Genomic DNA, 15,979 nt, shown 5'->3' with positions numbered 1-15,979 from the left:
ATACTCTTGAAGCAAAGAGACACACACAAAGGAAAGGTAAGGGGCTGGAGCAGAATCTATTATGTTTCAGCTGAGCAGAAGTAGCCATCCTGATCTTAAACAAAGTAAAAACAAATAGATAAGGAAGGAAACTACATCTTGTTAAAAGGTATTTTACAAAAAAAAAAGTCCCTAAAAAAATATAGTTGGCCAAATGGGGAAGGAGGTACAAAATCTAATAGAAGAAAACAGTTTGTTAAAAATTAAAATTGGGGGTCAGGTCCACCCTCCTCCTTCTTTCCCTCCTCCACTGTGTGACCTGGGTCTGGTTCATCCCCAGCCACCAGGCCACCCTGACCCTCGCCCTCTTTCCCTCCTTCCCTCAGAGGATGTCGGGCCTCCAGATTAACTTCAGCCCACGTAAGAAGCCCTGGGCTTAATTAAGATTCTCCAGTGGGTAGCTTCCATTTTTTCTTTTGCCACTTGTGGAGGTTCTAAGGGCAAGACAAGTTTCATAGTTTCCTGCCCAAGTCAGAGTACTAAAAATGAGATATTTGAAGCTGCCTTTGCCTATAAATTCAGGTTGAATCAAGTTTCACTTCATGCAACAGCAACACAGGATCCTCTGTGTGGTGTAACTTGGAGCAGTTATTTTCTTATAGGAGATTTCTCTTCTTCTGCCCAGTTCTATGTTATATTTGTAGTCTTGGTCTTCCTATACTGTATTGCTGCACTTGTACTTTATATTGGTTATATGAACCTATATCAAGAGAGTTGAAAAATTCCCTTTATTGACTTTGTTATTACTCTTATTGCTACTTTCTTATGGTTGGTGAGCACTTCAGCGTGGGCTAAAGCTCTGACAGACATTAATTAAGATGGCCACAGGTGAAAATCTTATTGGTCAGATTGACTCATGCAATAATAATAAGGATGTACACTGCTACTTTGACTCTGTGACCAGTATGGGATCTCTGAATGTATCTGTGATCTTTGGTTTTCTGAACATGATACCTTGAGGAAGAAATGCTTGGTTTGTATATAAGGAGACCAGTTTGCATGGTCAGTCAAACATTTCTACCCATGGCGCAGGAACAATTAGAATATATTCTACAACATATTGCCAGTATCTTTAGAGACGATGCAATTTGTTTCTAATAAAATTAATGGTATTTGCAATAAATTGATGGATTGAAAATTCTGCTAGTTTTTACATGAAATATGTACCTTACATACAAATTCTGGATTTAAATGTTTCAATTTGTAACCTCAAAGATCTAGGGATTTATTATGAGGTTGTATAAAAATTAATGTGCAGTTTCTTCACTAAATTTTTTGTATAGCAAAAGTGTTTACCCTTTAGTCCTTAACACATTTTTATTCAGGAAGTGGATGTATGATTCTGTTTTAAAAAAGGAAGAAACTGTATTTGAATTACATACTACTGTAAGTTCATACAGTTCATATGCTTTAAGACCTGTCTTTGTTTTAAAAAGGCTTATTGCCTTATAAATATAGCATAGCAAAAAAAAAAGTGCTTAGTTCAGAACTTAAATCTAAATGCAGTTTATGTTAAACAAAAATTCCTGAATGCAGAGATGGGTTTTAAAATAAATAATTTTAAATACTTAATAGTTGTATAAAAATTGTTTTGAGGATGGAGATTAGAAATTTCAAGTATGTATAAATGTTCTTTGATATGGTTAATACAGTAATTCTACAATTTGAGGTGTTTATATTATGCTAGTTGGTTTCTTAGACTAAGTATACTCTAAATATCATTCACCTAGACACTTTGAAAACTGTAGGCATGGTCTTATTAATATTTGTCCTCTATTATTCATGCTGCTTGGTTTCAGGATGGGAAAATCCTACAAGTGTAAAAAAAAAAAATTAAGGTTTTTTTTTCCTTTTTTTAAACCCATTCAGAGGAGAGAAGAAATTAAGGTTGTTTATTTGGTTTTTTTTTTGACTTTTGAGATGCATTTAAATGTTTAGAGTCAATGAAGTTACTATTGGAAGCTGTGCACTGATATTATGAAAATAAGAAATGAGATCCAAATTTCATTTTTTCTTAATGTTCTCATTCTTACTACATAAATGGATGATTTAAAAAATGTTGTATGTGTGGTAAACAAAGGGACACAAGTGAGCTAGCTACATAATAGTTGCATTACAGGAAAAGGCACAAAAACCCTATTACAGAAGAGGGAAAGAAGGGAGGGAGATGAACATTGTTTGAAACTTATTCTCATCAAATTTGGCTCAAGAAGGGAATAACATAATCAGTTAGGTATAGAAATCTAACTTGCCCTATAGGCACTAAGAGGGAAAAGGCAAAAGGAAATGTAGGGGATTTAGAGGGGAGGGAAGAAGTAGTAAGGGTAAAGGAGAAGAAAAGGGAGGGGGGATAGAAGGGAGGGAAGAAGTAGTAAGGGTAAAGGGGAAGAAAAGGGAGGGGGTTAACAGAAGGGAGGCAGGATGTGAATGGGATGAACTCTCCCATAAAATAGAAATAGATAGCAGAATGGATTAAAAACCATAACCCTACAATATGTTGTTCAGGGGAAACACATTTGAAACAGAGGTACACACACAGGGTAAAGGTAAAAGGCTGGAACAGAATATATTATGCTTCAGCTGAAATAAAAAAAAGCAGGGGGTAGCAATCCTGATCTCAGACAAAGCAAATGCAAAAATAGATCTTATCAAAAGAGATAAGGAAGGAAACTACATCCTGCTAAAAGACACCATAAACAATGAAGTAATATAATTACTAAACATATATGCATCCAAATTCTTAGAGGAGAAGTTCAGGGAGTTACAGGAAGAAATAGCAAAACTATACTAGTGGGGGACCTCAACCTCCCCCTCTCTGAACTATGCTGCAATCAAATTAAAAGAGCAAAGAATAGTCTATCTGTCAGATCTATGGGGAGGGGAAGAATTCATGACCAAACAAGAGATAGAGAGCATTATGAAATGCAGAATAGTTAATTTTGATCATATTAAATTGAAAAGCTTTTTACAAACAAAACCAATGAAACCAAGATTAGAAGGAAAGCAGAAAGTTGGGAAACAATATAGCAAGGCTCTCTGATAAAGACCTCATTTCTCAAATATATAGAGAACTGAGTCAAATTTATGAGAATACAAGCAGTTCCCCAACTGATAATTGGTCAGAGGATATGAAGAGGCAGTTTTCAGATGAAGAAATCCAAGATAACTATAGACATATGAAGAAGAGTTCTAAATCACTTTTGATTAGAGAAATACAGATTAAAACAACTCTGAAATACCACCTTGCACCAATGAGATTGGCTAATATGGCAAAAAAGAAAAATGATAAATTTTGGAAAGGATGTGGGAAAATTGGGACACTAATGCACTGTTGGTGGAGTTGAGAATTGATCCAACAATTCTGGAGAGCATGTCCAAAGGTCAATGAAACTGTGCATACCCTTTGATCTAACAATATCACTACTAGGTCCATATTCCAAAGAGATCATAGAAAAGGGAAAAGGACCTACACATGCAAAAAATATTTATAGCAGCCCTATTTGTGGTGGCAAAATATTGGAAACCAAGAGGATACCCATCAATCAGGAAATGGTTGGACAAACTGTGGAATATGAATGTAATGGTATACTATTGTGCAATAAGATACGAATAGACACATTTCAGAAATACCTGGAAAGACTTGTACAAACTAATGCAAAGTGAAATGAGCAGAACTAGGAAGAAACTGTATACAGTATTAGCAACATCATGTGATAATGATCCAAGACAAGTACAAAGGACTCACAAAGGAAAATGCTATCCATATCTAGACAAAGAACTGGGAAACAACTGGGAGTTATTAATAGCCCAGATTGAATACAGATAGAAGCATATATTTTTCACTTACTTTATTCTTTCTTGTTATTTTTCCCCTTTTGATCTGTTTCTTCCTCCACAACTGCAATGAATATAGATATAGATTACATGGTAGTATGTGTATATACTATATCAAACTGCCTGCCATTTTCAGAAGAGGGGAGGGGAGGAAGGGAGGGAGAAAAATTTGGTACTCAAAATCTTGTAAAAATGAATGCTAAAAATTGTCTTGATATGTAATTGTGGAGAAAAATAAAATACTATTTAATCAACTTTAAAGCAACCCTATCCCAATCCACTCTCTTCCCCTCAGCCTCAAGCTTCATTCCTTTATGTTTGTCATCCATTTTCCTAGTTTTGGAATTTATTTAATTTATTAATTTCTTTTTTGTTCTTTTATCTAGTTATCTTATTCTTTCTCTCCTTTTTCTCTCATTTAAATAAAGTAATCTTCAACTCTTCAATTTGCTTGTTTCTTAAGGTTTTTTTTTTCATTTTTCCTATGCCAATTTAAACAAAAACAATTTCTTTGCCTCATGTTCTTTTAGGCTTTTATTCTTCTATCCATGGCATTTATACACATTTATTCCATGCTTTAGTCTTTGTATTCTCCACAAAATAAAAACTTCTAGGATACCTATTTTGAATTCCCTGCTCTAAACAGTTTCTATGTTATTGCTTTATAGACCTTGCCCCGTTCCCCTGCCTTTTTTTTTTCTGTTGTGCTTCACTCTTAGAGGTATCAATTCCTGGAGGAGATGGAAATACAGAACTATTTCCCCATTGTAGAAAGTTTCCCACGTCCCTAATTGTACAGTTCATTACAACCTCAGTCCTCCCATAATCATTTTTTGTCCCCATTTGCTATGAAATCTCTTCTTTGGGTACTTGGCATTCCACCTTTTTGGATGTCAGTTTCCCCCAGAAGCTATAATTCCTCTTCTCTTGAGTCAGAATGCTGTCCATTGAGACACAACTTTCTCAAATTCCTAAAAATTATGCCTATTTTAAGATCTCCATTTCCCATTACAGAGTATCTCTTTGCCCCAGTGGGAGTATTTTCCAGTGATTTTCCTCCCGCCTTTGAATTGAGATTTCTGTTTTGTCCCCATCTGTTTCCCTTCTTTTACCTCTTTATCCAGACTCCTGTAGCTCTCTTTCTGAGAGACTACAGGAGTTATTTTCCTTTTGTTGTTTACTGTTGACATAAATAGTATGCATCACACATTTCCAAGACATTCACACATTACCTCTATCTCCTTCCTTCCCTCTCCTCCTTTATGTACCTTCCTATTCTGTAATTTAGTCCCACAAAAAAACAATGATTAATTTGCAAGCAGGGAATTGTGTGATCCATGGTGTTTCAGGCCTGTTCTTCTATCATCACTTCTATTTGCATTCTATTTTTATCCTTGATATTTTTAGAAAGAAATCTCTTAGTAGTCTCTTTTTTATGTTGTTTTATTGTTATTTTTAACCATGCAGGTGTCTTTCTCTTTCTATTTTTTGGCCCTTCTTTATTTTTTTTGTAGTAATTTGTTTTATTAATTGTACCTTCCTTGGTTGCTGTATTTGTTTATATATCTAATATTTTATATAATACTAGAAATTCTAATTATATCAATAATACTAGGAAAAATTGAAGGAATAAGTAGGCAAAATTATTGCTTTGTTGCAGATAATGTGATGGTTTACTTAGAGAACCTTAGAGAATGAACTAGATGGACTAAAATTTTAATTTAAACAACTTGCAGGATATAGAATAAATCCAAACTTGAAAGATATACAATAAATCCAATGGAAAAACTTTCCTTATTAGAATTTCATGGATTCTTTTGCAAGATTTGAATCAGAAGATGCTAACTTAGAAAGAAAACAGGAAACCACCTGAAAAGGGTGTGGAAATAAAGACGAGGCAGGCCACAAGGAAAGGGCACCCCATTATGTTCTTGAGCTTCCATAATCTGACAAATTAACTGAAATACACTGACGTGGAACAAGATCTTCCAACAAGATACTAGCATGGCAGCCCACATTTGACACATTCAGGTTTAGTAGATGGTGGGGGATGGAGAACTGAGGAGATAGATAGACTCCACACCAAGAGAAATGGAATCCCAGAGCCAGAGGCAAGGCAAATCCTGAGGACCTCAGCAAATCTTTGGAAAGTCCAGTGAAAGCATATTGAGAAAAGATAGGGTCAGGGACTGGTGGGAGAGAGAATATCTAACAGTTAACTCATTCCATTTGCCTGTATATTATGGGATAGTCTCTCCACACCTTCCTAAGTTTTCCCTGAGAGGTTTCTTCTCCATTTATCACTTCAGGAGATAGGGGAATATGCTCCCACTTATGCATGGAGGCAGATAATGGATTTACTACTTAATTTCCCCCTTTTCAAAAACTGCTTTTTGCCATTATTATTATTATCATTAGATGCATAGCTAGTAATAACGAGTCATCTGCTAATAAAATGTTGCACTTACGGAGCCTTGGACTATGATTTGCAAAATTGATCACCTAAAGTAGTTCATTCTAAACCTAGGAAATGTAGCAAAGAACTACATATATAACCAGAGCATGAGGGGACTCAGTGTTATAATTATGATAACTCAAATTCACTTAGAAACTGAGAGATCATATTCTACAAAAAAATGCTGTAAAGTATTATCATTCTCATCTTGAAACTGAGAAAAACTGAGGCTCAGAAAGATTGAGACTTACATGAGGTCACACAGCAATAAGTGTCAGAACTATAATTTAATGAAAGATCTTCTGTCTTCAGAAGTATATACTATCTATCTTATTCTGTAGCCATTTTCCCAGTGCTCCCTAGAGGGAATTTATCTTCTTCGTGGAGACTTCCATCTTGATTGCATTCTCTCAGGTGTGGGAGTATGTGTTCATTAGCTCACTCATCCAACCATCCATTCATTTATTCAATAAGCATCTCACTTCCATAAGGGTGATTAGCATTTAGAGAAAAACTGAATGAATACCCCAGAGGTAAGTCAGATTGAGGCCACACTGAGTTCATTGTCTTCCACCTTTCACTCAGGACCCTTTATGGCCTTACCTATTGACATTTGATTTACATTATTCCCACCCTTCCCAGAAGCTCTTATTAATAAACAATACTTGGATAAGCAGCCTCTGGTCAAACCATCTGATGATTAGCAGTTGGCACATTTAATGTTGGTATTATCCAACTATGTGTGCTACTACCACCTAGAGGTCAAAATATATAGTGCAACTTATGGTGTAAGAGCCCCAGGACCAACCATATAATAATATGTTATTAATAGTTAACAATAAAAATGTATCTACTTATCAATCAGTGACCTAAGATTTCTTACCCTGGTGCTTTTCCCAATACCATCATATCTTATTAAAATTCTATCTTTTACAGGAAGCCTTTCCCAGAATCTCTTTTCTAATGCCTTCTAATTATCTCCCCTTCAGCATATAAAGGACTATAGAATTTAGAGCTGTAAAGAACCTTAGAAAATATCTAGCTCATGTTCTCAGCAAACAATGATCCAAGAGAATCCAAAGGACTCTTGATAAACTATGCTATATGCGTCCAGAGAAAGAACTGATAGTGACTGAATAAAGACTGAAGTGTGCTATCTTTGTTCAGTCACTATCAGTTCTTTCTCTGGAGGCACAGGAAAATGAGTGAGATGATGCAAAGTGATTTAAGCTAGTCAGGAAAACAATACAATGACCACAACAATGTAACTAGAAAGAACAGAAAAAAATTGAAAACAGAAAGTCATAAAATTATGATGACCAAGCTAGGCTTCCCGAAAAAAGAGATATGCAACTCCTTCCATTATTTGTATTATGGCTATTGAGCAGTACATATACAATTGGAATCAGTTAATGTTTTGCTAGTTTTGATTAACAAGTGTTTTACTCTATTCATTATAAGGGCTGATTTTCTAAGTTGGGGAAGGGTGTGGATATAGTGGGAAAAGAACATGACATAAAAGCAAATGATAGCAATAAAAATGTAAGAAAGAAAAAGAAGAGAAATGAAGAAGTATTTGGGTTTGAATCCTAGCTCTGGCCTTTGCTAGCTAAGGCAAAGCTTCCTTGAGCCTTCATTTCCTCATCTACAAAATGAGGATGATCTTTACTAGTTCCCTCTAATCTCCCTTTCAATTCTAAATCTAGTATCCTATGACTAGGTAAAATTATTTTTATTTTGGCAATACTTTTCATCAATAGTTAAAATTCAATAGCTATTCTAATTACTAATTAGCCTTTCCAATCAAGTAAACTCAATTCCTTCTATGTCCAACAAGCATTTATTTATTAAGTGCTTTGTATATGCAAAGAATTATGCTAGATATTAGAGATATAAAGAAAAATTGAAAAAACCTCTGTCCTCAATTAGTTTGTATTCTATTTGAGAAACATGTGCACATATGTTTATTAGACCCTTTGAATCCCCCCAATTCACACTCCTAATCTGGCTTCTCTGGGAAATTACTACCCAAGATCAAGTGTTCTTCTCTTTGGGTCTGCACTCCTAAAACCATAATTCACAAGCCCCTACCATTTTTTTACACATAAGAGTAAGCCAGGGGATACAGTTCACCGAAAGGAAAGGAGTTAATTGAAGTGTCATAGAAAGAATATTAATATTAATATTTTCCCCACAAATCTGTGGTATACTCTCCTACAAATATATACAGCATCAGTAGAAATAATGGACACAAAAAATTAGGGTTCACACATAGGGAAAATATCTGACCAGGACACAACCCTTCAGAGTTGCAGGGCTCATCTATGTCTTCTTGTGAAGTTCTCCTGCTCCTTCTCATGGGATATGGCATTTCTGCTGGGCCATTTGGCTTGGATGTACTCTTCATTGCCTCCAGCTTCAGCCTCGTTAACATATTAGACTAGAATATTGCTATGTACTTTCAGAAGGAACTAGAATCTATATCCCAGGATCAGCCAGAGCCTCCCCATTACTGTTTCCCCAAAATCTTAACTTTGAGGCCTACCATCTCCTGTGCATCAGGATCCTGGCCCCCAGTGTCAGAATCTCTCTTCTCTCATCTACTGCTCAACTTAATTCTGTAGCTAGACTTCTGTTCTACTGGACAAAGCCATATATTTCTGCTGCAAGACACCAGTGCCAATAGGGAGAGAAGAGAGAGAAATTCTTTGTCCTCTTTTGCTATTTTCCAACAGGTGAAAGGTAAAGAGTGAACTTTTCCCTCAGACTTGCCTTGCATTTTATTTTTTTTCAACCAGAGATAAGGTTTATTAAAGATCCACCATATTGGCCAGACTTAAGGAATCTGAACATTTGTGAGCTATTGGCTAGATTATAAGAATCTGAGCACCTTAATGGAGACAAGATGGACCTTATATACAGAAAGACTGTGGGAGGGATCCAGGAGTGTCCAAGTAGTTTAGGGTGACTGTGAGGAGGGGTCTAGATAGGGTCAAGGGTGGGAAGTAGCCAGGGCTATCAAGAGGTAATTTGCCTTGAATTTTAAATGACACCAGGGACATGACTGATCCTCACCTAGTCACCTTCATCCCCTGGCTAACTTTTGTAATGTTATCAGATTGTTTATGCTCGGTTGCTAGGTTTTCAAGGTAATACTTTATACTGTGTTATAGAATTATTTAGGAAAACTCCTAAATATTTTCTTTAAATCCTTCCCTCAGTTAAATATCTGCTCTCAACTGGGATGCTTTTGGCCCATTTGTCCAATACCCAATTATGAATAGCTCTTGGGTGAATAAAGGAGGGTTAAGAATTGTTATTTTGATTGTCTCCCCAAAAATCTCATTCTTAAAGATCTCAGCAATTTCTTTGTCAACAGGAATTTATTAAGTGCTTACTATGTTCTAGGTACTATGCTGAGCACTGGGGATATAAAAGCAAAAAAAAAGAAAGAAATTCCCTGACCTTAAGTAGTTTACATTCTTATGCGGGAAGGCAAAAGTGGAGCTGAAAACTGTAAGGGTGAAATATTGGGGAAGTACTCATGCAGAGAATGAAGGATAGCTGGTCTGTGCCCTTCCTTAAAATAGAGGTTCTGGGAGGAACTAACCAATGGGAGAAGAGGCCACAAGGGCAGAAGGAGAACAATCAATTAATAAACAGATTTTGGTGTTGCTCAAGAACTAAAGTAGCTGGTGGGACTGGAGAAGGTACTCATCACAAAATTCATGGTTATGGTTATTCAAAAATTAAATACCATGTTTCAGAATTCCTACAGACTACCACCTACTTTAGTCCATGTAAAGGCTATGTTCAATCCAAATACCATAAAGAAAATAAAAAGGAGGGAAAAGAAGAACCACCTTCCCATCCCAGAAAGAAGTTCACATTCAATATGAGCTCACAGAACACATATAGGTTCTTCCAACCAGGATTAAGGATATGAGATCATTTGAGAAATTCTATTGTCCTAAGTGAAAATTGCTCTAGAATGTGTGTATTGCACATAGGCTATACATTTCTAACCATACATTTCTCTAAAGGATGCTCTGTACCTCAACATAAATTTCTCCAGTCCCTGAAAAACATAATGGAGATCAGAACTCATTGTTTGCTAGAACAACCAAATTAATTTAAAAAGAAATACAAACTCAGAAAATCCCCAAAGATATGTGGGGTCCACAAAAGAGGACTGAAGCACTTGGGAATTATTCCTCAGCTTCCAAGATCATCAGGTAAATAGTATTATATGTACCTGCAGGCATTGTAACATTAGTCATCTGGGCTTATGTAACAATAGGCCAGCTATCCACAACAACTCAATTAAAAAAAAAAAAGTAATGTGGGTACATCTCTACTTTGTATGAATTTACAGGGACCAGCAACATCTACAATACTCATATCAGCTTCCACACTTATAATGAAAATAGTAATACAAGAGATATTAGTTTTAACCATCCACAAGTTATCTAGCCTGATTTGTAAAGGAAACAGTGGAAAACTGACTATGCGACTACAACATGAAAAGCAATAATAAGAAAATAAAAGGTTTTGGGTTTTTTTGTTTGTTTTTATTAGGAGATCCCTACATCATTAGTGTCTCCAAAAGGAGACTCCTGGAAGAGAATCCCTCCATCTTCTCCTTAAAATCCATAAGGCCCCCAAATATATCCCAGATATATACTCATAGTGGATAATTTTTGTTTTCTTGCTGACTACTTGACTCCATAGCCTGACTTCCATTTCACTGGATGCTACCATGTACTACTGCAAGATGGTACTGCAAATACAGAGAGGGGAGGGAAAGACAAATCCTCCATCTCTCTCATGCTACATTTTCCAAGCAGGAAAATGGGAGAAAGGTGAAGAATGAACTCTTTCTTTGAAACTCTCTCTACTGCAATTAAAGGACACCAGAGATATGACTGATGCTCAGTCTAATGGCCAAAGCTTGTAATGTTATCAGGTGGCTTATGTTATCTTGCCAAACTACTTAATTAATTCATTTGTACTCTACTATTGAGTCATTTAGGAAAATTCGCAAATACCTCCTTTACAAAATAAATACAAAAATGTAAAGTAAATAGAAATACAATTTTGAAGTGGGATGAGAATACTAACCAATGGAGGGATCAGGGAAAGTCTCCCTAATAATGACACAGTGAACCTGGCAGATCAAGAAGAAAATTTATTTTGAATCTATTAGGCTTTCAATTCTTTTTTAATAGCAATTCCCTCCCCTACTATTTATCCAAACCCCTAAACTTTCCAAAAAGTAGCAATACTATACTATCTACTATCTTTCTGGTTTTCAATGGTATCTCTTCTAGGGGAAAAAGGTAATTTGCAATTGGATCTGTTTGACATTTCTCCTGAATAATGAGGTGAATTCAAAGGTGAAAAGATACAGAAAAAAATAATACATTGAGCTATTTCCTTCAGTCACTGCAAAATTGTAAGGATGAACACAGGATAATTTCAATGGGCATGAACAGGCTATAATATATTACCAAGATTTAGGAGAAGCAAAATAAAAGATGTCATCAATGAACTGCATGAGGGGAAAAGAAAATAGGCTAGTTATATGGCAAGGGTGAAAGACACTGATGATAGCCCATGTGTTCCATTGATATCTTGGTGACATCCTTGAGAGGATTCTCCATCACATTAGATGACAAAATTATGGGAGGACATGGACAAAAGCCCAGAAGGTGGACAGCAGTATATTAGTTGTAACCTTTGGTGTTGGAAGGAATATCCATGCCAACAAGGTAACTAATCCATCTTACATTTCTATTTAATATTATTTGAATACTTGAGATATTACATTTAGATTTTCCAGAAAAGGAATAATTCATTCTAAAGTATTCATAGGGAACTAATGTTCACAAGCTTTGGTTATGTTAAAAGTACTGTACATTTCAGAAATAAAATGCATCTGGCCTTTCCCTGTGTGTGACAATACTGGATGATGCAAGAATTTCTAAACTTATGTCAGTTAAATTAATTAAATTTAACATTTAAAGACATTTTATTGAGGATCTGAGCCTAGATGTTAGGATAGAATACATTTTCATCAAAGTTAAAAGTATAAAACATTTCTTAGTTCTTCAAAGAGTCCTTTGGATCAAGTAAATGTCATCATGTCATATATTTAAAGTGCACCCAAACAAATAAAAAAAGGTGGTGTTTGTTTGTAAGCATTCTAGGGCCTCTGAAATGGCATTTGAAATGGCATAGTGTCAAATATCAGCTGCCTTGACATACAATCAGCTGAGTAATCTTCTTGCTGCTTGTCACTGATAGATTGTAGTATTTGCCCATCTAACACGCTCTTGACCTTGAAGACAGTTTGGCATCCTTAGCCAACCATAAAGGTGTTGTTCCAGATCATAGCAAGAGACCATTTCCCAAATGGTCGAAGGGAATAAGTCAATTTTGAGCCAAAACCAACTATGAAGATCTGGAGGCAAATCATTTAGCTCCAGGGCCTTCCTAAATTCTGCACATTCTCTTTGCAGTGCTTTTATTCCTACTATTCCTCCTCATCCATCCTCTTTATTCTGTCTCTACATTGTCTCCCTTGATGACCTTATTACCTGCCATTGGTTCAATCATAATCTTTATGAATATGATGTCTAGAAAATCTATTGATCCAACCCAAGGCATTCTCTTTAACCTCAGTCCTGTTATTACTTCTCAAATTTTCCATCCAACTGTCACATTTGTATCTCATATTCAATATATTCAAAATACAACCCATCCTCTTCCTTGTTTGTTCTCCAAACTTCCCTATTTCTGTCAAAGGCTATACCATCTTCCTAGATGTCCGGATTCCATAAATGTGGAGTCATCTTTGACTTCTCCCTCATTGAAATGCATACTCCATAAAGGCAGAGACTATTTTCTTCTTTTTTTGCCCTTCTTTCTATCCCCAGTGCATAGCATGGTGCCTAGCACATAGTAAGCACTTAATAAATGTTTATTGACTAACTAACTCTTCCCTTTTCCTTGCCTTTCCCTCATATCTGATCAGTTGCCACATTTATCAGTTCAACTTCTAAGTCTTTTGTCTCTGGGGATGTGCTGGAGCCAGCTCAAACTGGCTCAAAACACATTGTTGAATTTTCAGTGTGAGCATTTATACCTCTGAAATAAGTGAATGGCTACAATAACGCTTTGATGTATTGTTTTATTTATTGTGTAAACTTAAGAAAATGATGCAAAAAATGTAAATAATTCAGATTAAACTTAAAAGTGTGTGAGGAATTAATTTTGTTTTTGGAGAGCTAGTTATTAAACATGTATCATCATCTCCCTGTTTATATCCATCCTTTCTCTTCATTCACATAGCCAGCATCTTAATTTGGATCCTTTTCATCTCTTCCTTCTATTTAGATCTTTCTAATTGGGCTAATTTTCCAATCCATCCTCCATCTTTACACACACTTCTAACCAAGCCACTCTCCTTCTAAAAAACCTTTAGTATTCCTTATTGACCTTGGAACTAGTCTAAACTCCTCAGTCTATTATTTAAAACTCCCTGCTCTTAATTCCAACATACCTTATCTCAAATGACTCCTTTTCACAAACTCTACCAAATAGCTCTACCCTAAATGTAAAGGCTTTTTTTTCTGTCTGTATTTACAAAGGCCTCCCACTCACTTTTTCTTCTCAGAATCCTTATTCTTCTTCAGGTATTGTAAAACACCTTTCTTTGTATCCCTAGCACTTAGTACAGTGCCTGACACATTATTTGCTTAATAAATGCTTGTTGACTTGAGATCACTTTGACTGAAAGTAACCTTGCTTTAATTCCATGTGGCTAGCTGGATTATTCAGAATCAACCAATTAATCTCTTGCTCTCTTGGGAAGAAGAAAAGTGGGTTATATTTTGGTTTAGCCCTGCAAGATTCTAGTCTTCTGAGTCACTAGCCAGAACCAAAGTAGTTGCCTGTAGATTGGTTGACAATCATTAGATAAACACAGGACTTTTAGGATATTTTACCTTCTTTCTCTGGGTCAGAACCAATCCCACGACTTTTTTTTTTTTTTCACATCCCCCTCTCCTCAGACTGCCAAAACAAAGACTGAAAATACTCCCAAGGGTGGGAAAATTTTATCTTAAGAGTCAGAGATAGGTAGGTTGTGGGTCAAGATAGTAATGAAAAAATGTATTGAGACTGCATATACAGGGACTGGCAGACCTGTCAATGAGCAACTCCCTGAGGATTATATGGTTCAGCTTAACTGGACTTGTTACCGTTTCTCATACATGGCAGGCACTCCATTTCCCATCTTGAACCTTTGTTCTTGGCTGTCCCTCCTGGCTAGAATGAACTCCTTCCTCACCTCTGACTCTTAGAATTTCAAGAATCAGCTCAAGTACCACCTATTACATGAAACCTTTCCTAAAGTCCCCAGGAGCTCATCCTCTATACCCCCATTACCTTGTGTTTATTTCATATATACCTGTATGTGTTGGAGTGTTGTCTCCTCAAACACTTATTAGCTGTGTGATACTGAGCAAGTTTATTAATCTGTCTGCCTCAGTTTCCTCAATTGTAAAATGGAAATAATAAAAACACCTACCTCCCGGAGGATCAAACTGTTTAGAGACTCAGAGAACAATACTATCACCTCCCATAAGGTCCCATAATCTCCCATAAGCATTATACCACTTAGTTGCGATTTCTTTGTGTCTTCTGATTTCATTTATGATAATAATTTCCCTATACATCCAAGGTCCAGTACTTACTACCAATGTAAGTCAGCTGGGGAGGGGTGTGGCACTAGGATGAAATGTTGGACTTGAAGTCAGCAAAATCTGAGTCTGAATCCTGCCTCAGAAACTCTTATGTGACTTTGACCTTTATCAGATTCAGTTTCTTATCTGTAAAATGAGATTAATAAACAGCAACTGTCTCACAGTGTTGTCTGAGAATCAAATGAGATAACATAGGTAAAGTTTGCAAACTTTAAAGCACTATATAAATTCTAGCTATTAGTTTCCTTTTTTTTGTAAGCTGAGAGTTGATGCAATGACCTTTCTAGCTCTAAATTCATGAGCCTATGATCCTATAACGAGACTGTGATTAATTCATTAACTATCATTAACATTTATTCTTTCTAGAGGTATGTCAACTTGTTGGTGTTTGAACAAAGAGGATATATTAAGGGTACCAACATTCAAATTAATTAATCCTGCTGGCCCAATGGGCAGCTACATGGTATTACCAAGAAAACCCCAAATAGTGTCACAAAGAGTCAGATATGACTGAAAAATAACTGAACAACAACTAATTGCCCATTAGTTCAATGAATTAAGTACTCTTCTACCACTCTACATCCACATAAATAGAATCGAATTCAATAAACATTATTTAATTTTTAAAAATTATATTTGTATACATTAAAAATTTATAGCCAAGTGAATTGGGTAAGTTTAGAATCAGCTAAACGGCACAGTGGATAGAGCAATGGACCTGGAATCAGAGATCTGTGTTCAAATCCATTCTGAGGCACTTAACTGTGTCAGCCTGGATAAGTCATTTAACCTCTGTTTCAGTTTCCTCTTCAAGAAAATGGAGATAATAACAGCACCTATCTCCCAAGGATGTTGTAAAGATAAAATTATATTTGTAAAGCAT

At 35.9% G+C, this 15,979-nt stretch overlaps 1 pseudogene; it reads left to right on the top strand.

Moving 5' to 3' along the window:
* Positions 1–368: 368 nt before the first annotated feature.
* LOC110212556 (synaptophysin-like protein 1 pseudogene) lies at positions 369–1,027 on the top strand (annotated as a pseudogene).
* The last annotated feature ends 14,952 nt before the right edge of the window (positions 1,028–15,979 follow it).

This window comes from Phascolarctos cinereus, unplaced genomic scaffold, assembly GCF_003287225.1.
Source record: "Phascolarctos cinereus isolate Bilbo 61053 unplaced genomic scaffold, phaCin_HiC Scaffold_4;HRSCAF=312, whole genome shotgun sequence".
In the NCBI taxonomy this organism is placed as follows: Eukaryota; Metazoa; Chordata; class Mammalia; order Diprotodontia; family Phascolarctidae; genus Phascolarctos; species Phascolarctos cinereus.
This window is presented reverse-complemented; position numbering and strand designations above follow the sequence as displayed.